The sequence below is a fragment of the Macaca thibetana genome, chromosome 3 (genome assembly GCF_024542745.1).
Source record: "Macaca thibetana thibetana isolate TM-01 chromosome 3, ASM2454274v1, whole genome shotgun sequence".
Lineage (NCBI taxonomy): Eukaryota > Metazoa > Chordata > Mammalia > Primates > Cercopithecidae > Macaca > Macaca thibetana.
The window spans coordinates 152,153,513-152,179,414 of record NC_065580.1 but is presented as its reverse complement, the minus strand read 5'-3'; the positions used below and the strand labels follow the sequence as shown (position 1 = coordinate 152,179,414).

Below are 25,902 nucleotides of genomic sequence, written 5' to 3'. Positions count from 1 at the left end.
ATCCCAGCTACTCGGGAGGCTGAGGCAGGAGAATCACTTGAGCCCGGGAGGCGGAGGGTGCAGTTAGCTGAGATCACACCTCTGTGCTCCAGCCTGGGCAGCAAGAGTGAAACTCTGTCTCAAAAGAAAAAAAAAAAAAAGAAAAGCTAAGGGGGAAAATAACAAGAAGACAGACTCTGAAAATGACACATGTTGTACATAACAAATTGCATAGAGAAAATACCTAATATCTCTCTAGTGCAAAAGGTAACTGGTAATCTTCCCCTCTAAAGATATCTTAGAAATTAATAACAAAAAGGTAAATACTCCATTCAAGGATGTTTCCAGGCTGTGGCACCCTGAACAGGTAATTCACAAAAGAAGAAAGAAAACTGAAGAAAGAAAACTGCCTAAGAAACATACAAGTCACGCTAGGAAAGAACCAGGGATTTCAGCCAAAATATCTTGATTCCCTGTGTAGCCATCAACCTGGAAGACGCTTTGGCAGTTTTGATGCCCGCACTGTGGAGTCCCACACAGCAACAAAAACATGCGAACGGCTAATCAGGGCAGCTTGGCTTTGTGGTGAAAGTGAATTTGTGGGAAAGAGGAAGAGAGACAGTACCAAAATATTCTGTGTTTCTCTGGGTGGTGGCACTATGAGTATTTTCAATTTTCATTATTCCTGTTTGTATTTTCCACCCTTTCTGTGATAAATGAAAAAAGGACATTTTAAAAACTGAATTTCGGCCGGGCGCGGTGGCTCAAGCCTGTAATCCCAGCACTTTGGGAGGCCAAGACGGGCGGATCACGAGGTCAGGAGATCGAGACCATCCTGGCTAACACGGTGAAACACCGTCTCTACTAAAAAATACAAAAAACTAGCCGGGCGAGGTGGCGGGCGCCTGTAGTCCCAGCTACTCGGGAGGCTGAGGCAGGAGAATGGCGTAAACCCGGGAGGCGGAGCTTGCAGTGAGCTGAGATCTGGCCACTGCACTCCAGTCTGGGCGACAGAGCGAGACTCTGTCTCAAAAAAAAAAAAAAAAAACTGAATTTCATGGTGGCCGATGCATTGTGCTGAAATTGCTCCTCCAGATTCCAAAGCCACTGGCTTTCTTGTTCCCACCGTGACGTTGCTGAGGACACTGCTTCATGGCAGTGGGACCTCCCTGCTGGCGTGGGCTTGTCACCACTGTCACTCACCCATTCACCCATCCATGGGATGGGCTTGCCAGCCTCTCCTCTGGGCACAGCACATGGGCTCCGAACTGCGCTCCAGAACTCCTGGACTCTGCCCTCTGCTGAGACTCTCAGCACCTCTTTCTCCCCAACCCCTACCCCGAGTTTCCATCACTCACAGAAACCTCCACCGCTCCTAACACCAACATGTGTTCCCAGCAAGGCTGTTTACCAATCAGCGAGGCAGGAAGCTGTTCCCCTGTGGCTAACTCTTCTGCACTCTCGGTCCCTAGATGGCCAGAGAGAACACGCAGCCCCTGGTGGGCAGGGGGTGGGCAGGAGCCTCTGCTCAGGATAGCACCAGGGCCCTCTGTGCTCACTCAGGGCCTGGGTTCCACACACATGGGCTCAGAGTCGAGGCGTGCAACCACCTAATCAATGCCCCATGTTAGTGCCAGTTTGTGCCAAGTAGGATATGAGGGATCATTGCTGGCACCAGGTCCGCCTTGGGGTGGGTGTCACCCGCATCACCATAATTGCCAGGCGCCCACTGCAGAGCCCCCTGAGTTGGGGCTTCCCAGCGACCTGGTCTGTACCCACTGGTGAATGCCTGTGTTACTGATCCCTGTGGCTGCTGGCATTCTCCTCCGGGAACAGGAGCCAGCCTCCGGTGACATGGCCTCAGGCAGAACCATGGTTCTCTAACACAGGACAAGAGTGCAGCAAGGGGGGCCACACAGGACCTGTTCCATGGAACCGCCACAGGCGCCATGCTGCTCCATCCACAGAGGCAAATGCCCCACAGCCCTGGTACCTGATGGGGCCTGGCCTGGGCTGGAGTGGACAGAGCTGGGCCTGGCAGGAGCCCTGGGGAAGTGAGTTCAAATTACATGATTGACTGTAGAGACAGCTGGAGTGTGCACAATTGGCCAGACCACCCCTCCTGTTTCACAGATAGGGAAACTGAGTCCCAGGGGACCAAATAGCCCGCTCACCCCACGTCCCTTCCAGACAGGGTGCAGACAGGGTCCCTCCCATCTCCTGGGTGGCGGTGGTCCCTTCGTGGGCACCTTGCAGTGTGGGGGCCTCTTCCCCAGGGAGTCCCCCAGTGGTGACCGTATTGCCTCAGGCTCACTGTGCACTAGGCAGGTCACACTGATGCTGCCTGAGGGGCAGGGGTTACCACCCGGTGGTTCAGGTGAGAAGCCCGAGGCCCAGGGGAGGACTGTCCAGCTGCCTGTGCAGTGTTTGGATCTCATGCCAGCCCCTGCCAGGAGGCCCAGCTTCTCCAGCCCAGCCCATGCCCACCAGGAAATGCCCGGATTTATTCCCCTGGGGCAAAGGCCCTTGGGTGGCTGAGCGTCTCCTCTCCCAGCACTGGAGGCGCCTTCAGTTGCTCGTCTGTTCATTTACTGCTGGGAGTGGAAACTCATATGCTGAGTGGCAGTGATGCTGTGGAGCTGACACCAAACCCCACACCCGCCCGGTCACCTGCTTCACCGAGGGCCTCAGCCCTCCGGGGTCAGGCGGCCACAGGGGTCCTGGCCATTTGGGGAATCTGCCCTGTGGCCCTGCTCAGGATGTCACACCCGGTGGGGACTGGCCCTGGGGCCAAGGCTCAGCCACCGCCTGCAGGGGCCCAGCTAGGGACCTCTTCCCGGCAAAGGGACTCCCCCACTCATCCCCGAATACCAAGGGGAACACTGGGTGCCAGGCCAGCAGGGACCCGGGGATTCTGCAGTCAACTGGGTGGGGTGGGAGTTCCTTCCTAAAATGTGGAGTCTGGAGGCCACTCTCAGTGAGGCGCTGGCCCCGGGGATTCTGCAGTGAGCTGGGCGTGGAGTTGCGAAGCCGCTCATGGTGAAGCGCTGCGGTGACGGTGGACGGCCCAGAGCTTCTAGCAGCTTGTTTCTGTGAAGCCTCCAGAATCCAGCCTCAGCCCCCAAACCTGTGGGCGTCGCGCCACCGTCACGGGGAAGTTGAGTGACAGTGAGTGTCCCCTGTGTCTCCACAGCTCACTCCCAGGCTGTGCCCTCAGGCCATCCCCCGCTTCCCCATTGCAGCCGTGCCATCCCTCCTTCTCCCCACCCAGGAACTGACAGAGGAGAGGGGCCCCAGATGGACGGACGGGGACAGCAGGGCAGGATCCCGGCCCCCAGATCCGGGGGAGAGGGGATTGTGTGTGGGTGTGGTGGTGTAAGGGGTGACAGGGCGGAGGATGCATGGGGAGGGCTGGCCCCAAGAGTGCAGTATTGGGAGAAGGGGACCAGGTGGGCCCGGGACCCAGGGGCATGGCTTCAATCCCCCTCCCACCAGGACCTTGGGAACGGCCTCCAGGAGCCTGTCGTGGGGAGGCCAGGGTCACCAGCTGAAACATCTGGACTAGAATCGCACAGCAGCGCCCGCTCCCCTACAGCAAGACCTCACCCAGGGGTCCCCACAGAGGAGGCAGGGAAGCTTGAGGGTCCCAGAGGGCATGGAGCATGTGCCACACCACACCATGCTACACTACACACATGTGCATCACACATGTACATACAACAGACACCACACCACATCACACACACACTCGCACACCATACATACACACACACACCACACTACGCTATGCTACACACAAGAACCACACATGAACACACGTACATGCATGCCATGCCACACTACACACCACACACCACAAACCACACCACACACTGCGAGTTGATCTGGAGACGGAATCACTGTAGCCTGGCGGGGCAGCAGGCAGACAGGAGGGCCTAACACAGGCAGGCGCAGCAGGTTCACAGAGGAGGCCCCAGGAACCCTCCTCCTGCCCAGCCCGGAGCGCCAGGACCCCCCAGCCACTCCCTAGGCGCTTGTGGGCCCAGCCTTCTCCTGGCCTCGCCGGCCTCACAGTCCCTTGTCCTCCCATGCCGGCGCCACCCTCAGTCACAATCGCTCCCAGCACCCTGTGTGACTCTGCGCGTAGTGGCAGGCACTTCCCTTTGCTGGGTCTTAAAGGGGACCGTGGAGCAGATGGTCTGGAGACCCCTTCCTGCCAGACCCCCTGGGCCGGGGCCATGAGCAGGGTCACCAGGGTCACTGCAGGCCAGGGCAGGAAGGTGCTTCCCTCCAAAAATCACCGTGGACATGGCGGGTCCTCTGCACACTCACCCTCGGTGCGCTGGAGGCCTCGGCGGTGCTCCTGGCTGGGCGTGGGGGCTTCACTATCAGTCTGCCCTGGATCACGTCTAAAAACCTCAGCTGGAGGCGTGGGTCCTAAAGTCCCGACACTTCCTGTTCCTCTCAGCTCCTCGCTGGAGGAAGTGGTGGGTTGCACCACCGTGGCCCTTCACCCCTGCCCCTCTCTGCTCTACAGCTGCTCCGATGTCAGAGACAGGTGGTACATGTCATTTCTCACGAGGTCCCCGTAAGAAGGACCTGCCTCCATCAGATTCGCACTTGGGAGAGGGGCCTGGCCTCCAGGAGCGCCAGGCAGAGGAGAGGGCATGCATCAGGAAGAAGAACACAGAGGCCATGGGAGTGAAAAGTTTGATGATGGAAAGCAACAGTAACACATTCTGCTAAAGAGCAGAATGAAAAACCCTGGAGAGCAAATTCCTGAGCCAGAGAACAGAGCAGAGGAACCAGCCAAGGAGGATAAAGAGATGGGAACAGGCAAGAAAACGTGGCTGCGTGCACGCACTGACATCCACCTGCACGCGGGGGTGGGAGGGGAGGGAACAGGGACAGTGAGGAGGAGACGCTCAGGTCACAGGAGGAAGGCTGCAGATCTGGGCGGGGACGTGGATTGCGAGGCCACTGAACCCCTCAGGGATGGATCAATGAGGTCCCGTAACTAGGAACGTGAGGATGATACCACAGAACACTAAAATACTACAGGCTCAGAGAGAGAGAGAAGGGAGAGAAGGAGGAAGAGGAAGAGGAGGGAAAGAGATTATACCTAGAAAAAAAACCCCAAATCAGACATCTTCAGAGCAAGGACTCAGACACATTACTACCCTAAGCTCTGTTTTATTTATGTATTTATTTTTTGTTTTCAATTTTTTTTGAGACGGAGTTTTGCTCTTGTCACCCAGGCTGGAGGGCAGCAGCATAATCTCGGCTCACTGCAACCTCCACCTCCCGGGTTCAAGCAATTCTCCTGCCTCAGCCTCCCAAGTAGCTGGGATTACAGGCACGTGTACCATCACACCCAGCTAATTTTTGTATTCTTAGTAGAGACAGGGTTTTACCATGTTGGCCAGTCTGGTCTCAACTCCTGGCCTTAAGTGATCCATCTACCTCTGCTTTCCAAAGTGCTGGGATTACTGGCATGAGCCACGGTGCCTGGCCCCCAAACTCTGTTTTAAAGATGTCTTGCAGAAATAGACATGAAGAAATCCATGAGAAATACAAGAGCAGATGATACAAAGTTGGGCAAAGAAATAAGTAAAAATTATGATATCATAACCCATTGATTTAAAAATAGTGGTAAAAATATTAACACTATGAAACAAAATGCCTAGAGGGCTGGGTTGGGAGGGGCCAGAGAGCACACTGTCATTCCATCCTATCTGGGGAGGAATACAGATGCTCGTCAGTGGGCATTTTGCTAAAAAAAATTCCAAGTATATATGATAACAATTCAAGAGTCTCCTTAGGAATAAAAATAAAATGTATATACCTGAAAAAAATATGACAAATCTTTATTTTGGTCGCGGTGGCTCACACCTGTAATCCTAGCACTTTGGGAGGCCAAGGTGGGAGGATCACTTGAGCCCAGGAGTTCGAGACCAGCCTAGGCAACATTTGGAGACCCAGACCCTCATCTCTACAAAAAAATGCTCTGAAAATTAGCTAGGCATGGTGGCATCCAATATGGTCCCAGGGAGGCTGAGGTGGGAGAATCTCTTGAACCCAAGAGGTTGAGGGTACAGTGAACCATGATTGCACCACTGCACTCCAGCCTGGGCAACTGAGCAAAAAAAAAAAAAAAAAAAAAAGAGACAAATCCTTTAAAAGAAAAAAGTAAGGGAAAATAGAACAAACAAGAAAGGTAAATAAAAACCAAACAATTAGACATTGGGAATAATGTCAAACCCAGCAGGAATCACAGCACCTATGAATGGGTTACATTTTCTCGTTTTAAATCAACAAGGTCTTGCATTGGGTTTTAGAAATAAAGAGACAAAACAAGTTCCAATTAAATGTTCTCTGTCAAGGGCATCTTCTCATTACAGACTTAGTCTAGAAAATAATGAAGAAGGACAGAAAGAGAGTATCATTCTACTACACCCGCTGATGACTTCAAGTCGTCAATGACCATCGCTGGGAACATCACAGATGCACCAGACGTTATGCACACACCTTTAATGAGTTAGTCTTAATGAAATAACAATAGAAATTAAGATAAATAGAAAGAACAATGGTGACTATTGAGGCTGAATCAGGTCGAGGCTTTTAGATCTACAAAGAAGCGTCAGGGGGGATGTGTGAGATGACATCGTAGGGATGCAGTTAGCAAAATCCAAGCTGAAGAAACCCCCATGAGGCAAACGGCAAAGTACAGGAGGAGAGAGGAAGGGAGAGAGACCCTTTGGATTAGGAGATTTAATCTCAATATGAACCAATTGCCATGCAAGGAGCATGTTTTGAAATAATTGTTAATCGTTTTAGGTGTGACAATGGTTTGTGGTTATGTTTAAAAGTGCCCATCTTTTAGAGTTACATGTTGAAATATTTGCAGATGGTGCAGTAGGATGTTTCAGATTTATTTCCAAATAAAGAGTGGTGGGTTGGGTGCGGGGAGAGAGGTGTTGATACAACAAGGTCACCTGTGAGTTGATTATTATCGAAGCCACTGTTGGGGACATGGGGCTTCACTAAACTGTTCTCTCTACTTTTGTAGATGTGTGAAATTTTTTGTAGTAAGATTAAAAAAAACATTTCAAGGAAGTGCAAAGTTATTATTTCACGGGTATAAAGTTTCCGTTTTGTAAGACGAAATGGTTTTGGAGACAGTTGGTGGTGATGGTCACACAGTAATAAGTGTCCTTAATGCCACAGAAATGCATACTTCTAATGGTTAAAATGGTGAATTTTATGTTATGTATATTTTATCCCAATTAAAAAGTAAAAAGTGTAAAAAAGGCTCTCTATCAGATACATGGTTAAAAGAGAACAACACTGAAGGCTGAAAATAAAGAAATGGAAAATACACATATGTGCTAGAAAATACTAACGAAGATATCACATAACGTCAAAAAGATATAAATCAAAGCAAAATGCATCCAATGAACAAAGGAAGATGTAACGAACAAGAGTTACCATCCACAAAGACAGTTCAGCAGTCATAAACCTTTATGTACCGAACTTCAAAATACATAAAACAAAGACTGACAAATATATGAGCAAACCAACACAGCCCCAAACGGCAAATATCTTTAACACATCTCTCTCAGAAATAAACACATCAGGCCAGTCGCGGTGGCTCACACCTGCAATCCCAGCACTTTGGGAGGCTGAGGTGGGTGGATCACCTGAGGTCAGGAGTTCGAGACCAGCCTGGCCAACATGGTGAAACCCTGTCTCTACTAAAAATACAGAAATTAGCTGGGCGTGGTGGTGGGTGCCTGTAATCCCAGCTACTTGGGAGGCTGAGGCAGGAGAATCACTTGAACCTGGGACAGTGGTTACCTCTGAAGACAGAGAAGGTTACAGGCCTGGGAGATGGAAGCAGAGGGCTTCAGTGTTCTATTAAAGAGTTTTCTTTACTAAAAAGGAAGAAAAAGTTATGGGCAAAGTCAGGCAACATGTTAAGATTTGACAAGATGAGAGGTAGGAGTCTAGGCATTGGTACTAGCGCTCTCCATGCTTTTCTGTGTTCTTAAAATAGTTTATATCTTTTTTTTTTTTTTAAAGGAACTAGAAGGAAGTGACTGCAAATGAGCAGAAGGATCTTTTAGGGGGTGGAGATGCTCTGAAATTAGATTGTGGTGATGATTGCACAACTCCGTAAATTTTCTTTTTGTTGTTGTTTCTTTCTCTCTTTTTTTTTTTTTTAACAGAGACTAGGTCTCGCTATGTTGCCTGGGCTAAGCTCAAACAATCCTTTCCCCTGAGCCTCCCAAAGTGCTGGGATTATAGGCGTGAGCCACCACCCCCAGCCCACAGCTCTGTAAATTTTCTAAAAATCATCATAAAATTGTACACTGAAAAAGAGTGAGTATTGGCATGTAACTTCTACTTTGATGATGCTGTTAAACAATAAAATTAAATTCAAGATATTTAGAAGAACAAAAAGCTCCAGTAGCTTCTAGTCCCAGCTAAGACAGAGTAAGTGGAGTGCACTCTATGTCTGTCACCAAGCACAGCTAAGACACCACACGGAATAAAATAATAGCAGACAGACTGTGGAGAGAAATCAAAATGTGAGGGTGGACTGACAGCGTGGTCGTGATCAGTGTCCTGCCTCTTGCCCTTCCCTGTCTCCTGGCTTTGATGTGCAGCAGTCTGAACCTCAAAGTAGCACAGTGAGTACGGCCAAGAGAAACCATCCTTTCTGGTCAGTGGTCTGGAAAGGGGTTGCCCCAGAGGATGAAGAGAGTTGGGGGAGATGTGCTGTTTTCCTTCTCCTGCTCTTGTCCCAGAAGCAAACCCCTGTCCTGAAACTGCACTCCCAAAGTGGCGATAGCAGCAGCCACAGCAGCAGAAGCAACTGCAGGAGCCAGCAGGAAGCATATGACAGTGTCCAGAGGAAGCATGTGACATGCCTGGAGGCGAGGACCAGGAAAGGGGGCTCCTGGAAAGCCACAGAGTATGAGAAACCAATAAGGAGGGGCTCAAGAGAGGCATCCCATAAAGCTGTGTACAAAGTTCCAGACTCAGCCCTGAACCAAACCTGTGTGGAAATGACCCCAAAGAGCAAGTGGAAGGCTTTGAGAATTGAACCATGGGGTAGACCACTGACTGCCAAGGTCGCAGACTGGCCTCGGGGATGCGAGTGTGAGCCAGATGCAAATATGACACACAGACTTTGAAAACTGAACTCATGGCTCACGTCTGTAACTCAACACTTTGGGAGGCTGAGGTGGGCAGATTGCTTGAGCTCAGGAGTTCAAGACCAGCCTGGAAAACATGGCAAAATCCCGTCTCTACAAAAAATACAAAAATTAGTCAGGTGTGGTGGTGCATGCCTGTGGTCCCAGCTACTCAGGAGGCTGATGTGGGAGGATAACTTGAGCCCAGGAGTTCAGGGTATGGTGAGCCAAGATCATGCCACTGCACTCCAGCCTGGGTGACAGAGTAAGATCCTGTCGAAAGAAGAAAGAAAGGAAGAAAGGAAGAAAGGAAGGAAGGAAGGAAGGAAGGAAGGAAGGAAGGAAGGAAGAAAGAAAGAAAGAAAGAAAAGAAAGAAAAGAAGGAGAGAAGGAGAGAAGGAGAGAAAGAGAGAAAGAGAGAAAGAGAGAGAGAAAGAGAGAGAGGAAGAGAGAAAGAGAGAGATAGAAGGAAGGACGGAGGGAGGGAGGGAAGGGAGGGAGGAAGGAAGGAATGAATGAAGGAAGGAAGGAAGGAAGGAAGGAAGGAAGGAAGGAAGGAAGGAAGGAAAAATAAAAAAATAAAAACTGAACTCACATGGGAACCACAGCCCACAAGAGGCAGGTCTGGACTTGTCATCTAACTCTAACCAGACTGACTGCTAGCAAAACAAAAAGATCATTGCTGTCCAGAGGATTTTAGTAGAATCCAGAGTCTTATTAAATAATATTCAAAATGTCCATGATACAACCGAAAAGTACTCAAACAGCAACAAAGAAAACCTTGAGAACTTGTAAGAGAAAAGATAACTAACAGATGCCAACTCTGAGATAATCCCAATGCTGAAATGATCACATGGAGCATTTAAAACAGCTGTTATAAACATGTTCCATGAAGTAAAGGCAACAACTCTTGAAACAAATGCAAAGGTAAAAATGTTTAGTAAAACTATAGAAGCTACAAAAAATTAAAAATGATAAATACAGTAACAGAAATTAAACAAAAATTCAGTGAATGGGATGGGCTCAATAGGAGAACGGTGAAGACAGAGGAAAGGGTGAGTGAACTTGAAGACCAATAGAAATTATTCAATATACATGACAGAGAGGGAAAAAATAGACAAACAAACAAGAACAGCACCTCAGAGACCTGTGGAATCATATCAGAAGGTATAACATTTGTACACTGGAGTCCCAGAAGAGGAAGAGTAAAAGATTGGCACAGAAAGAAGTATTCAAAGAAATAATGACCGAAAACTTCCCAAATTTGGTAAAAACATGAATTTATAGATTCAAGACACTCAGTGAATTTCCAAAAGATAAACTCAAAATAAACCAAGCCTATATGCACCATGTTAAAACTGCTGAAAACCAAAAGTAAAACACCTGAAAAGCTTCAACAAAAAATGATATTCCATAGAGAGAAACACCCATTTGAACTGCACATTTCCCATCAGAAACCATGGTGGCCAGAATACAATAGAACAACATTTTAAAGTGCTTAAGGACAAGAAATGCCCACCCATAATTCTATATCCAGTGAAAGTGTTCCTCACGAATTAAGGAAAAATAAAGACATTCTCAAATGAAGAGAAACTAAGAACATTAGACCCCAGGAAACATGCTCTAAAAGGAATCTGAGGCAGAAGGGAAATAATACCAGAGGGCAACTTGGAAATTCAGAAATGAAGAAAGAGCAACAGAAATGGTAAATATCTGGGTAAATAGAACAGATTACTTTCCTCCTCTTGTATTCTTTAAAATATGTTGAGAACAAAAATTATATCATTGGTGGGGTTTTCAATGTACATAAATGCAAAATATGTGACAGCTACAGCAGAAAGCAACGGCGGTTGGAATTTCTACAGTTGTGACATTTCTCTACGTTTTACTTGGAGTGGTAAAATACTAATTTTATTATAAGTAGACAATGAAGTGTTTCATATGTCTATTGTAATTCCCAGAGCAATCGCTGAAGCCCGATATAAAAACAGGCCGGTGGAGGGAGGCCGGGCGTGGTGGCTCATGCCTGTAATCCCAGCACTTTGGGAGGCCGAGGCGGGTGGATCATGAGGTCAGGAGTTCGAGACCATCCTGGCTAACACAGTGAAATGCTGTCTCTACTAAAAATACAACAACAACAAAAAAGTAAGTAAAAATTAATAAATAAGTACAAATAAATAAGTAAAAAAAAATAAGTAAACATAAATAAGTAAAAATAAATAAGTAAAAAAAAAAAGGTGCCAGTAGTCCCAGCTACTCCGAAGGCTGAGGCAGGAGAATGGCGTGAACCTGGGAGGCAGAGCTTGCAGTGAGCCGAGATGGCACCACTGCACCCCATCCTGGGCGACAGAGTGAGACTCCATCTCAAAATATAATAAATAAATAAATAAATGAAAAGAGGCTGGTGGAGGGAGTGGAGGGGAGGGGTAGGGACTCTGGGGCTTCCCAGAGCCGTGACCTTGCTGTGGGAGGACCAGGCCTCCATTCTGGGGACTCAGCACTCCTCTCACTGTCACCCATCTGATGTGCCTATCGCACACGGCTGGAAGTCAGAGGCCGTGCACGTTCTTCTTTGTGGAGACAAGGGAGTAATTGGTGCATTTACTGTAAAAATATCAGGTGTGGCTGCACGGAATGAAAATCACAGGCTCCAAGGAGCAGGGAGGCCTGCTGCCCTGCCCTCTTGCTTTGATGAGGAAATGGCGACCGCAGAAGGAAGCGTAGCAGCACCGGCACCCGTGGGGCCACGCCGGGCTGCTTCCCAGGGCCCTGCCAGCTGAGCGGCTGCAGGAGCGGGTGGATGCTGATCCCAAGCTAGGAATGAGGAGTCCAGCCCTAAGGGCCGAGGGAGTCAGGTGGGTGAAACTAGCCACATGTCCGGGTACAACTGCTCAGGGTTTCTCATCTGCTCAACCACTGAACGAGGTTCTGAAGCCGGGTGTGAGTGAGCAGAACTGGAACAGGATTCTGAGAACAATCTTTTCCCTCGAGTCAGCCCAGAAATTCCATTTGCAGTCGCCTTCACTTACATCTTCCAGAAAACCACCTGATGTCATCAGGGGTTGGTTGAGCCGTTCCCTGTGCTGGCCTGGCAGAGCTGCGTGCTCTGAGGCTGCCAACCCTGCACTCCAGAACAGTCCATTGAGTTCAGGAGACAAGCACGTCAGCCATGACACAGGGTGGATGAGAGGGACCCCCAGTGTCCACCCGTGGAGGCAGCGGGGGCAGCCGGCAAGCACAGGCGGGGAAGGAGATTTAGAACCTGAGGGTTGCTCTCCTGCCCTCCCATCCTGGACGCTGGCCTGGGCCCCCAGTTTCCCTTCACCCAGCTTCCATCCCCATAACATGTAGCCCCAGAGCTTGGGAAGGAGGTCTCTCTGTGACAGGTGGGATTCTGGAAGTCTCCACGGAGGAGACCCCATAGGAGCAGGGTTTGAAGGTTAAGAAAGATGCTAAGGATGGAGAGGGCCAGTGGGGAAGGGGTGGTTCCAGGCTCACTTCACAGAGGTGCTAGGGGAGCTGCAGTATTTTGACAACACCGAGGGAAGAGGGTCAGGTCAGTGGAGTTCATAACTGAGATGATGAGAATGGGGTCTACACCAGCCGTGAAGACCCCTGGGGTCTGGCCCCAGCAGATGTCCAAGTGGCAGAAAGCGCCTTCCTGCCTGGAGAGCACCCCCGTGAGGACCCTGGGCACCACTGGGCCACAGCTGCTCCCTCCCAGTCACTCACCACACTTCTCTCTCCCGCCCACCCTCCAACCTGCCTGCAAATTCCCCTGCAACCCAACTCTGGTCTCCTCCCATCCCTGCCCCCACGTAGGCCTATTTTTTCTTTTTCACTTCTTCCCCCCAGTGACTTCCTTCTACAGTGTTGATTCAGCTCCCTTTGCAGGCGAGTGAGGCCCTTTGCAGGCGGGGGCCGGGGGCGGGGGCGGGGAGAGGGCTGCAGGCAGTGCTGGCGGAGGGGAGGAGGTGACACACACTCCCTGGAGGCGAGTGGGGAGGGCATGGGGCAGGAAATGGAGTTGGGTGCCCCAGGTGGGGTGCTCCAACGAGCTCTTTCTCACGGGATCCTCCACAGATTCATACAAACAGGCCGACCACCAGGGCTGGTCTCAGGCCACCCGACTGGGTTCATTGCAGAAATGGAGATCTGCCCTGGGCAGCCAGGTGAGTGTAGGAAGGAGGCAGGGGTGCAAGAAGCTGGGGGCAGCCTCCATCCCCCTGTGGCCTGGGTGGGCCTGTGCTCCCCCTGATGCAGCTTCCCACGCTGGGATCACAGTTCCTCCCTCCTCTGCCTTCCTCTGCGTGGCGTGGCTCCTCCTTGAGAGAGGGAGATGAGGATGTGGCATTCTTGCTTCCCTGACTCACCCAAAGGAAGATTTCACAGCCCCTGGCAAGGGCTGCCAGACAGGCTCACCTGTCATCCCCTGCCCAGGGACAGACTGACTGGTAGCCTTGGCTGGGTGGTGGGGGGGGAGTTATGCTGGGGGGGAGTTATGCTGGGGGGGAGTTATGCTGGGGGAGGAGTTATGCTGGGGCAGGGGGAGTTATGGTGGGGGGGGAGTTATGGTGGGGGGAGAGTTATAGTGGGGGAGGAGTTATGCTGGGGGGGGGAGTTATGCTGGGCGGTGGGAGTTATGCTGGGGCAGGGGGAGTTATGCTGGGGGGTAGTTATGCTGGGGGGGAGTTATGCTGGGGGGGAGTTATGCTGGGGAGGAGTTATGCTGGGGGGTTATGCTGGGGGGGAGTTAGGCTGGGGGGGAGTTATGCTGGGGGGGAGTTATGCTGGGGGGGTTATGCTGGGGGGGAGTTATGCTGTGGGCGGAGTTATGCTGGGGGGGAGTTATGCTGGGGGGGAAGTTATGCTGGGGGGAGTTATGCTGGGGGAGAGTTATGCTGGGGGGGAGTTATGCTTGGGGGGGAGTTATGCTGGGAAGGGTCTTCCAGGCCCCCTGGGTGTGGGAAGATGTTCATTGTTCAAAGGAGATGGAGCAAGGAAAACAGTTAAGCAATGATGGACTCCGGGGGAAAACCAGAGGGGAAGAAACTATAATTCCAGTCCGTCCACATGGCCTAGCAGTGAACGACAGTTCATGGTCAGAGCAAAAGCACCAAGCCGATTGAAAGCAGCTCGAATGCGGTGGGGCAATGGGAGGTAATGCCCTCATCTACCAAAACGAGGTGTGCCACCTTCACAGACCACTAAACCTTCTTCCTCCACGCACCTCCCCACCCTACGAAGGCGAAGGCTGGCTGACCAGAGAGCAGGGCTCCCGAGGGTCAGGTTGGGTCAGATCGGGTGGGTGCCCTTTACCCTAACCGAGGCTCTGCCCCAGACTGGGGGTCCACTTGCCCTCAAAGCATGCCACTCTTCTTTCTGATACTTGACATTTTTCCTTTCCTGTTCAATTCATGCTTTCCGCCCAAATGGAGCCACGAGAGGACGTCTTTGGGGATGTATCTCCTAGAAAAGTCTGGGCAGTCTTCATTACCCTGGATTCCTGTGACTTGGTTTCCATGGGGGCTTTCTAAGCTCAGGGACCCCAAGCCTCCATCAAATCTAATGACCCGCCCTGTCTCTGAACACATCTGTGTTGTTCCTGAGCCCCTTACCAACCCCCTCCGCAACCCCGCCCACACATTTCCCATACTGAAGGGTCCAGCCCTTAGGCCAGCCCATGCGTTCCCTTCACCCCTGCTTTGTCCCTACCTGGTGGGGAGCTGTCCCTTCTGGGCCCTAGTGTGGCACTTCACACACGAATGTGTCCCGTGGGTGGTATCTGGGGCCTCCCCCTGCAGTGAGGGGGATGACCAATGCACAGAGCTCACTGGGCCTGGGTATGGGCTTGGGTGGCACAGAACACAGAGAAAGTGCTCTGTAAAGGTGAGCTTCGATGTCCCCGCTAGGGAGGAGGTGGGCAAGCTCTTCCCTGGGGGAGGAAGAGCTCTCAATCCAGAGGGATCTGACCAGAAAGGTTCACCTCCCTCCACCCAGGAAGCCCCTGCAGACAGTATGTGTTTTACGCTTCGCTGGCCAAATGGTCTCTGCCACGACTGCTCAGCTCTGCCATTGTGGCTGCAGAGTGCCCATAGACCTTCTGAAAGTGAATGAGTATGACTGTTTTCCAATAAAACTTCATTGACAAAATCAGGTGGAGGGCCAGCCTAAGGGCCCAAGTTTGTAGGTCTCTATTCTAGACCAGTGATTCTCTGGAGAGGAATGAGGCGTGGGGAGTGGAGACAGTGTGTGGGAGAAGGGGTGGGACACAGGCACATGGGAATGGTGTGGACATGGAGGACAGTGGAGGCAGGGAAGAGCCAGAGAACCTAAACACTGATGCTGGACCCTGGGCGACCCTAGGTCTCCCCACAGCCTCCTCTCTTAGCCTCTCCCTCCAGTTTCAAAACGACTCCTCCTCTGAGGGGACTCAGGCTCCCCACCCGGCTCCCCAGTTCCCACCGGAAACCCCGAGTGGGTGTTCCAGCCTCTGCCCCACCAGGCCCCGCTGGAAGGCAGCACCGCCAGGCAGGGACCTTTCCTCCCTGCCCCTCCCTCCTCCAGTTCTGGGTCCTGGCCCAGAGATGACCTCTCAACCCAGAGGGACCTGACCAGAAAGGTCCGGCCCCTTCCACCGAGGAAGTCCCTGCGGGCTGGAGGGCAGCCCTCCCTCCTCTCCCTCCCTCCCCTGTGAGTTTTTCTTTCTGATAGAAACAGCAGCAATTCTTTCCACTGGGCCCCAGGGGCCGAGCTGGCCTCTCACACACAGAGGAGCTGGGCAGGCAGGTGGCCCGCATGGCTGGGCCCCACCGAGCTGGCCTCTCACACACACAGGAGCTGGGCAGGCAGGTGGCCCGCATGGCTGGGCCCCACCGAGCTGGCCTCTCACACACACAGGAGCTGGGCAGGCAGGTGGCCCGCATGGCTGGGCCCCACCGAGCTGGCCTCTCACACACACAGGAGCTGGGCAGGCAGGTGGCCCTCATGGCTGGGCCCCACCGAACTGGCCTCTCACACACACAGGAGCTGGGCAGGCAGGTGGCCCGCATGGCTGGGCCCCACCGAGCTGGCCTCTCACACACACAGGAGCTGGGCAGGCAGGTGGCCCGCATGGCTGGGCCCCAGAAAGCCTGGGGTGCAGCCCAAGGCACCTGCTAGGCAGGGGGCTGCACAGCCTCAGGTCAGTTCCTGAAAGGCACCTTTTTCCATTTGTAAATGGGGCGACAGGTCTGCCTCCCAGGGATGAGCAGACAAAGGGTTGGGACTGCAGAGCTTGGGTACATGGAGTGGCAGTGGGGACCGGGGCCCAGAGGTTGCTGAGTGAGGGAAGGCATACGGGCAGCAAGGCTGGTGAAAGTGGCAGGGGCAGAGGGCGGGGTATGGGAACATGCCCATCGAGGCTGGTGAATGTGGCACCGCAGGGGTGGGGAGGGAGAACATGCCCAGCGAGGCTGGTTAATGTGGCACCGCAGGGGCGGGGAGGGGGAACATGCCCAGCGAGGCTGGTGAATGTGGCACCGCAGGGGCGGGGTGGGCGGATGCAATGATGAGCATTTCCTCCCTGGGGCCAGTAGAGCAGGGGTGAGGTTGAGTGGGTCTATTACGCGGATTTGGGTGGGACCCCATGCAGTCACACGTGGGGGATGCAAGGCTGACAGCCTTGCCTGACCCTTTCACACTTTAGCCACAGCAATGCCAAGCCCAGAAAGGCTGCAAGTCCCCAGGGAGAACAGAGGCCCCCGGAAGGGGTGGCCGGCTGGGCTTCCCTGCAGTCCCCACAAGACAGGATCCAGGAGATTTTAACGTGTTAACTTGTTTTCTGACTTTGCCAAATTGCTTATAGTAGCCATGCATTAATTTTATAATCAGAAAAGCATGTTATTATAAATCAAGTTAAATGGCTCCAAAACAAAAGCACCCAGACCCCAGAAGCCTGCCTCTCTCTAGCTGGAGAGAGGGACGAAGTGTAAGGAAAACGAACGGAAAGCTGAAAGGACCCCCGGGCTCTGGAATCCGACCCAAGGGTGATGCCGCCAGGGCTATCAGGAAGCGGCTCCGTGCTGGGCGCAGCCGGTCTCCCACCCACCCCAGCACAGCGCTTCCTGAAATCTAGACTTGGCAACCGCAGCCCCCAGCCGCTTCCTCCCGCCCCTCCCCCGCCCTCACCACTTCCTCTCAATGGTCCCTGGGGATTACAGCACGATTATTTTTATCGCAAGAGTTTCCCAATGCGGGAACTCCACAGCCCCAAAGAGTTTGCATCTGAGCTTCCTGCAGCATCCTGGGGCACGGACAGGCGGAACCGGGCCGTCTGCCGTCCCTACACACAGAGGTGCACAGGTGGGGTCCGGCCTCGCCGTCCCAGTTCTCGGTAACCGTTCTTGGAAATTCATTATGGGAATGTGCGGGTTCTGGAGATGCTCAGACCGCGAACAGTACTGCAGGAACCCAAACGATCATTTTTAACCCCAGACATCCCTGAACCAAAGCCAAAGTCTACAATCACTGGGGCAGAGGCCGCCCGAAACCAGCTGTCCCCTCCCGGCCTAGGCGCGCCAGGTCCCCGCCCGGCCGGGGCAATCCCTTGGTCGGACGGTGAGGTTGGGAGTCAACCGCACCCAAGTGCCACCGCGTCCACCCGGTGCAGGCGACCCCCGACGCCCGACGGGCAGCCGCTCACCTTCTCCTGGCCCCGGGCTTCAGGAAAACTGCCCGGAGGTGGCTGGGGTCTCAGGCCTGGCAGAGGCTGGGCGGTGGGCTTCGCGCCTGCTTCAGTCTCCCAATCCGTGGCCCGGGGGATGGAGCCCGCTGCGTGCAGAGGCTGCGGCAGGTCCCAGCCCAGTGCACTGGAGCGTGGCGCCTCCTTCCCTGAAGTGCCCCCCGGGCACGAGGGTGAGTCTCCAAGGAGGAAGCCGCCTCCCCTCCCCCGCTGCCCGGAGCTGCTCGGAGCCTCCCCCGCCGCGGACACCGTGATCCTTCCCCCACCCTGACCCCGACCCCGGCCGTATTCCGTTGCATTTGCTCCCTGCCAGCTCCGGGGCCACCACTGAGCAAGTGCTGTGAGTAGGCGCTTCCTGGAGCTTTTCCTGTGGGTCCTCAGAAAAACCCCAAGGCGTCTCCATTGTAGAGACGGGGAAACTGAGGCTCAGAAAGACCAGAGCTTGCCTAAAACCTGCGGCCAGAGGCGGGCAGGGTTTCCACGCTCCAAGCCTGGCCGCTCCCTGGGGCGCGTGAAGGGAGCTTTCCTTCCCCGGGAAAGGCCGGGGCCAGAGACCCGCACGCAGACCCGTCGGGGGTTGCGGGGCGATAGTGGGCTGGGGAGGGCTGGGAGGGCGTCTGGGGCCGGGTCCTCCAGGCTGGGGGCCGCGAGCTCCGGGAAGGCAGTCCTGGCCTGTGGATGGGGCCACGCGTGGGACCCGGCTGGGCGGCCTCGGAAGGCGTCCATGCTGCGGGAGCCGAAGGAGCGGCCGTGCGGGCGCCAGCGCCGTGGGTGCAGGTCGCCGCCCCTCCTAAGGGGCAGCCGGTGCGTTTGGTACCCGGGAGCAGAGCCCGCGCCTCCCCGGGGTCTCACTGGGTCTCCCGGGCGCGGAGTCTGAAGCCCCGGCTCCGCAGAAACCAGGGGCGGCCGCGGGGAAGCAGCGCCCTCAGGCGACTCGAGAAAGGGTCTGAGGAGCCCCGAGAAGGACCTCGCGCATCCCCGCTGGGCTCCGACCGTCTGCGTTCGGTGCGGGACGGCCCAGGCCGCCAGGACCCCCACGCACAGCTCAGTCTGCGGGCGCGACCCAGAGGCCAGCAGCAGAGGACGGGGCCAGGGTCAGGGGAGGACAGAGAGGGAGGGGAGGGCGCTCAGGGGAGGTCAAGACCACCGCTAGCCTTTCAGGGTCATGGCCTGGCCCCCCATCCCAGGGGAAGCGAGGGGGGCTCTGTGAGCAGAGGGGCCGGGTGGAGAAGGCGCTGACAGCCAGGGGCGGGGCAGGAGCCCAGGTGGGGACTTGGGGGTGGCTGAAGGGACCCTTGGGCTGCAGGGATAGGGAGGGGAGCTAGGAGTGTGGCTTGGGCAGGTGCTGGGGGACCGTGGGTGCCCTTTATTCTGAAGGGGAATGTGCTGTCCGAGTCCCCAGGGACCTAGAAATCCATTTCAAGATTTTCAGGAGTTTCAGGTGGAGACAAAGGCCAGGCCAAGGTGAAAATGTGGCAGTGACAGAGCGTGGGGAGAGAACCAGGAGAGAGGAGGTCCCCGAGGCGGATGATGGGACAGAGAGAGGGGGCCAGGATTTTTAAAACGCATCTGAGATGCGTTTGGCAGCCTCAGTGTTGTTCTTCTTTCAAGGAGAAAGTGTGGGCAGAAGCCAGCTGTAAAGCCCAGGCTGCCCAGACTGCACTGGCGGAGCTGACGGAAGGAAGGCTGGGCCGGGCAGAGCCTTCCCTCCCTGTCGCAGAGGTGAGCATGGGAGATCTGGAAGGAGGCAGGTGTGCCGGCAAAGTTGAGCCACCCGGACGCTAGGGCCCCCAGGTGCGCCTTTGAGTCTGGAATCTTTGCCAGGTCATGGCTCCCTGCTACCGAGCATTGGACATGGGCCATGTGCTGGCACTTGGCAGTTGCATGACTGACACCGCAATGCCTCACAGGTGACAACTGTCTTCTGGAGGCCTGGCTGGCTGAAACTTTGCATGGCTCCTGGAGAAGAGGGATTGAGTGGAGTCCACGGGTCATGGCCATGTCCTGGGTGTCGCCTCTGAGGCAGGGCCAGGCTGGGGCGACGAGGGGCTAGCGACAGGCTCCTGCCAGTTCAGCCTCTAACCGCTGGTCTTCATGCCTAGGAACCCACTGGAGGTTTGTGAAACCACAGGTGGCTGAGTCCTGCCATGGGGTCTCTCACTCAGCAGATCTGGGTGGGGCCCGAGACTGTACCCCACACAGGGTCCCAGGTGAGGCAGATGTGGCCCGGCGCTGTGTGGCTCTGACCTAGTCCTCCAGCTCAGGCTGGAGCCCAGAGCCTGGGCTTGAGTCAGAGCTGTGACACAGGCAGGCCATTCACCATTACATCTTCCTAGCTCAGAATATGCAGGCAGCCAGGGTTATTATCCACATTCCTCCTCCATGTTCTTCTTTTTGAGAACTTTCACCAGGTATGTCAGGAGCTGGACTCCACCAGGGAGGCTCAAGTGGAAAGCCCTCATCCTTGTCCTCCAGGATACAGGAAAACCTGTGGTTATAATTCCAGTGACAAGAGCGAGCATGTGAGGTGTGGCAAGTCTCACTGTTCAACTGGAGAAATCAGAGACAGCTTCCTGGAGGCGGTGATACCTGGACAGGCTTCTCCACAGGTGGGAAGCGAGTGGGAGGAGCCAAGTGGGATAGACCCATGACATAGGGGAACAGCGTGTGCAGAACCCACAACCACCCCCACCCTAGGCCCAGAGCTCAGGAAGAGAGCCCGGCCTCTCAGGGGTGACTGCATAGTTCCCTGCTAGATCCCAGGTCTTGCTCTTGGGCAGCTCTGCTGAGACCTCTACGCCTGTCCCAGGCTGCACCAAGGTTTTCTGACTATTGACCCTTGACTCTGAGTTAGGAGTTGCTGTATTTTTACTCAGGGATGGAGGGACACAGCCCCCAACCCCCAGGGAACTGGGCTGGCTCTCCCATGGCTCAGCCCACAGCCCCAGCCCCAGGGATATCCAGAGGATCAGAAAACTCCCTCCCTCCTTTAAAGCAGCTATTGGCAGAGTCCGTGGAGCTCTTGGGGGCCGGGAGACAGGCAGGGAGCCCACCTGGCAGGCAGAGGCCCATGGGGGAGGGTTGATCTTTGATCTTCCTCTGATGGCCTAACAGGAACTGTGAGCACCCAGCCGCTCTCTGGGACGTCTCGGGGCAGGGAAAGGGCTGAAACTGATGCAGCCACGGCAGCATCCCCTCTCGTAGAAGTGGTCCTGAAACAGAGATGTGGTCGGGGGGCAAGCTGAAAGCCATTTCTGAATGACGCCTCCTACTGACCTAGAGCCAGTACACACCGCTCCAGGGACAGAGAGGAGAGAGCAGGAGACAGTCCAGGGTAGAGGCAGGCTCGGAGTCCATGGAGAGCCTCCCTGGGGCAACCCCTGCATCTGCAGGGTCCAAGCCCAGCACTGGCTCTGCAAGGATCCAGCCACTCATACTGTGCCCCTCCAGCATGGGGCATCTGTGGGTCTCCCTGAAGGTGGGCACCTGGGCGGCCTTCCTGAGGGGTCCGAGCATCCCTGCAGGTGTCAGTGATTCCCTCTGTCCCTTTCACCACTGGCCATGGCTGGGGCAAAGCAGCACCATGTGCTTTGGTTCTGGACAGCTGAGGCACCACGAGGCCCAGCATGTCTGCAGGGGCCTCTCCTAGCCCCCTCTCTGCGTGCTGAGGCTTCACCTTGTTGATCAGAAAGAGGCAACAGAATCCAGAATGAGAATGCAACGTGTCACCTACCAGCCCCAGCCCCTGGGGTTAGAGTGTGGACTCGGAGCTTCTGTCCAGCAGAGGCCCCTGATGTTCAGCTGCACCGGGACAGCTGGGCAGGGTGTCTCCTGCAAGGTCAGCTGCAAGGCTGGGGCTGGGGTTTGTAATCGCTGTCATCTCTTGGCCCGCAGGGTTCTCGCACATGCCGCTTTGGTCCTGATGCGCAGGACCCAGGTCTCTCATGAGACCAGTGTTTCCCCCATGAGGCCTGGAGAGGAGGCTTCTGGCCACTCCTGGGTACAACAGGAAGGGAGCAGCAGGCCTGAGCTTTTTATATACACCAACTGCCAAACATTTCACCGTGAATTTCCTGAGACTTCTCTCTTTGGAAAGCTTCTGTTTGTATGTATTAGGCAATGCGCATGCCACCATGTCAGCTACAGCAGGAGACAGGGAACAAGCTACATGGGAACTGATGGAGCCACGGCCACATCCAGTGTCCTCTGCAGCCACTATGGAGTGCCAGGGGGAGTGAGGGGCAAACAGTAAGATCTTTATGATGTGAGAGAAGCCAGGTGTGGATCAGGGAAGTTGGTTTAATTGGTATGAAGAACAGGATCACTATAAAATATTTTCTCATAGATAAAACTCTCTTTGTATAAAAGTCTCTAGAATGGCGACGGGAAACCCGTAATCATGATTTCAAGTGGGCAGGGAACTAAGGTCTGGGGTTAGGGGAGGAAGGGAAACTGTTCGCTGTAAACAGCTTTTAGGACGTTTCCATTGGTATCGAAGGGTGGCTGACTCTGTGACTTTGACGTGAGAATCACTTCTACCTCAGGCACTTGAAAGACGGCACTGGCAAGAGCATCATTGAATCTCTCCTTTTCCTCCTGAAGACAGGAGATAAAAATGCCCATGTGAAAGATGCCTTCCCGGCCAGGTGCAGTGGCTCACACCTGTAATCCCAGCACTTTGGGAGACCGAGGCGGGTGGATCATGAGGTCAGGAGTTCAAGACCAGCCTGACCAATATGGTGAAACCCTGTCTCTACTAAAAATACAAAAATTAGCCGAGCGCGGTGGCAGGTGCCTGTAATCTCAAGCGATTCTCCTGAGGCACGAGAATCGCTTGAACCTGGGCAGCAGAGGTTGCAGTGAGCCGAGATTGCGTCACTGCACTCAAGCCTGGGTGACAGAGTGAGACTGTCTTTAAAAAAAAAAAAAGAAAGAAAAGAAAAGAAAGATTCCTTTCCCGTACCGGGCAAAGAAATATTCCTTTACAGGGAAGCACATCATAGCCGACAGAATTCTGTACAGACATTGAAGTAATTAAAGTAATTCCTGTTGTTCTCAAGCCTCCCCACGTGGTTTACTTTTCCACAACTGCCTCTTTGTTCAACCTCCTGCAAAAACACATAGGTTTCGTCACTTCTCTGGGTCTTTGCTTCCTTAGGAGGGTTCTGTGTCACATGAAGGCGACATTAAATTTGTATACATTTCTCCTGTTAATCCATCTGATTTCAACTTAGTTCCCAGGCCCAGCCAGGACCCTAAGAGGAGGAAGTAGATATTTCCCTCCCCTACAGTATCATACACATGTTGCTTTTTTAAAAAAGAAAATCTGGGGCCAGATGCAGTGGCTCATGCCTGTCATCTCAGCATTTTGGGAGGCTGAAGTGGGAGGACTGCTTGAGCCCAGGAGTTTAAGACCAGCCTGGGCAACATAGGGAGACTGTCTCTGCAAATAATAATAATAATAATAAGTAAATAAATAAATAAATTAGCCAGGTGTGGTGGCACATGCCTGTGTTCCCAGCTATTCAGGAGGCTGAGGTGGGAGGATCACTTGAGCCCAGGAGGTCACCGTTAGTGAGCTATGATTGCACCACTGTTCCAGCCTGGGCAATAGAGTGAGACCCTGTCTCTTAAAAAACTTTTTTAAAATTAATTAGTTACCTGATTAACACAGTTCCTTACTGGTGAGGGATTCTCTACAGTGGTCCTTCCGCAGCGCCACCCCATACATGAATGGCTTCTTTTGAAGCTTCCACCTTTGTACAGGTGAGTCTTTGTCTCTGTCTTACCCTGCTTTGTGCTGCCATAACAGAATACCACAGACTAGGTAATTTACATAATGAACAGAAATGTATTGGCTCATGGTTCTGGAGACTGGGAAGTCCAAGACTGAAGGGCTGACAACTGGCAAGGGCCTTCTTGCTGTGTCATCCCCTGGTGGAACAGCAAAGAGAGGGCAAGAGCGTGCCAAAAGGGGGACAGACTAGTCCTTTTATAAAAAATACTTGAATAACAAACCCAGTCCCATGATAACAACATTAACCCATTCCTGACGGTAGAGTCCTCATGGCCTAATCACCTCTTAAAGGTGCTACATCTTAATACTGGTATGACGGCAATTAAATTTCAACATGAGTTTCAGAGGGGACCGGCATTCAAACCATAGCAGTCTCAAATACTGGGCTGGCCGTGGAAGAGGAGGCTGATCTTTAAATCACATAGATTTTTTCTTTTTCTTTTTTTTTTGAGACAGAGTTTTGCTCTTGTTGCCCAGGCTAGAGGGCAATGGTGCAATCTCAGGTCACCGCAATCTCCGCCTTCCGGGTTCAAGTGACTCTCCTGCCTCAGCCTCCGAGTAGCTGGCATTACAGGCATGCGCCACCACCACACCTGGCTAATTTTGCATTTTTAATACAGACAGGGTTTCTCCACATTGGTCAGGCTGGTCTCAGACTCCCGACCTCAGGTGATCTGCCCGCCTCGGCCTCCCAAAGTGCTGGGATTTCAGGCGTGAGCCACCATGCCTGGCCAGAATGTTCTTTAAAAACAGGGACAATCCCATGAAGTAAACTCACATTGGAATAGTTAACAGGTAAAGTGATCCAGGTGGCTAAAACAATAGACATTCGCTGGCATCCAAAGTACATAAAGATGAGTACTTTGAGATCGCGCCACTGCACTCCAGCCCGGGCGACAGAGCGAGACTGTCTCACAAAAAAAAAAAAAAAAAAAAAAAAAAAGGATGAGCACTTTCACCTCAAGAGTTGCTGGGCCCAGATGCTGGAAGCACCCTGATGGAACTCTAAAGACACCAGCCTCTGGAGTTTTCATCTCTGGAGTTTTCACAGCCAACAGCATTCCTAGGTAGACTGGCTGTGAACACATCCAGTTGGAGGGTAAAAAGAACAACTTGTGAATGCTCCATAGGTCTTCGAATATGTTAGTAGACACGACTTCAAGCCAGTTGCACAGCCTTGAATATATCCTAGTCTATCACCTTGGGCTGCGAGTGGCTTGTGCGGTTATCTGTCCATCTCTCAGCTGGGCGAGAAACTTGAGGTCCTTTCTGAGAGGTGGCCCTGGCTCTGCCTGGGACCCGCTACTCTTCTTCAAAGTGCATTTTGTATGGGTGGGTTTTCACTGTGGGTCCTGGGCAGGCAAGTGCTGGTGCCCAGTGTTGGGGAGCAGGGTAGAGGTGTGGCCGCTACCTGGCTGGGCCCAGACTTGGCAGCCTTCCTTCATGGCCCCCAACCACAGCCAGTTCCATAGTTTGTTCCTGATGTGTCAGTTTTGTGTCCCTGTGAGAACAATGGGCTCCTTGAGGACAGGCATTGCATCTTCAGGTCTCTTCCCTAATGCACCCCACGGCGCCCAGCATAGACAGCAGGGGGTGCAAGCAGTCAGACAAGCAGGGCTCCCATTACCAGCACAGGACCCAGCCCGTTACCTGGATGCTATGTTTCCCATGTAAACTGGGCAATACCCAATTCTAAGGAACTGTTCTGAGGACTAAATTGAATAGTAAAAATAAATTTAAATTTATTTTTTAATAGTTTTAAATATAAATATTAAATTATTTTTATATTAATATATAATTATAATATATTAATATATAATTAAATTAAATTTATAAATAATTAAAAATAAAAATAAATTTAGTAAAAATAAACAAATTGAAAAGTAAAAAATAAATTGACATGAAGTGAAGGTCAATCAAAATGGACTAGCTTGGCCAGGCGCAGTGTGGCTCATGCTCTCAATCCCAGCGCTTTGGGGGCCGAGGAGGGAGGATCGCTGAAGTCCAGGAGTTCAAGACCAGTCTGGACTACACAGCAAGATCCTGGCTCTAGCAAAACATTAATAAAAATTAGTCGGGCGTGGCGGTGCCCACCGGTGGTCCCACCTTCTCGAGACGCTGAGGCGGGAGGATCGCTCGAGTCCTGGCGGTCGAGGCTGCAGTGAGTCGATTTCGCGCCATTGCGCTCCACCCTGGGCGACAGC

The 25,902-nt window shown here is 53.1% G+C and overlaps 4 protein-coding genes and 1 pseudogene across 5 annotated transcripts in view; 1 reads left to right on the top strand and 4 right to left on the bottom strand.

The window, feature by feature from the left end:
- ITGB2 (integrin subunit beta 2) overlaps positions 1-18,032 on the bottom strand; it is a 46,932-nt gene extending 28,900 nt beyond the window's left edge. Inside the window, exon 1 of one of the 2 annotated variants that reach the window (XM_050784414.1) lies at positions 17,863-18,032. The gene's annotated coding sequence lies outside the window, so the exon portion shown is untranslated. Of the gene's footprint in view, positions 1-4,311; positions 4,433-17,862 lie in introns of those variants that run through there. The other variant, XM_050784413.1, reaches the window with a different exon arrangement.
- The window catches only part of PTTG1IP (PTTG1 interacting protein), a 142,101-nt gene that overhangs the window by 70,383 nt on the left and 45,816 nt on the right, over positions 1-25,902 (bottom strand). The window lies entirely within an intron of this gene.
- The window catches only part of SLX9 (SLX9 ribosome biogenesis factor), an 82,739-nt gene that overhangs the window by 19,177 nt on the left and 37,660 nt on the right, over positions 1-25,902 (top strand). The window lies entirely within an intron of this gene.
- SUMO3 (small ubiquitin like modifier 3) overlaps positions 1-25,902 on the bottom strand; it is a 177,081-nt gene that overhangs the window by 116,889 nt on the left and 34,290 nt on the right. The gene's annotated exons all lie outside the window — the stretch shown is intronic.
- LOC126950670 (uncharacterized protein encoded by LINC01547-like) lies at positions 20,761-25,403 on the bottom strand (annotated as a pseudogene).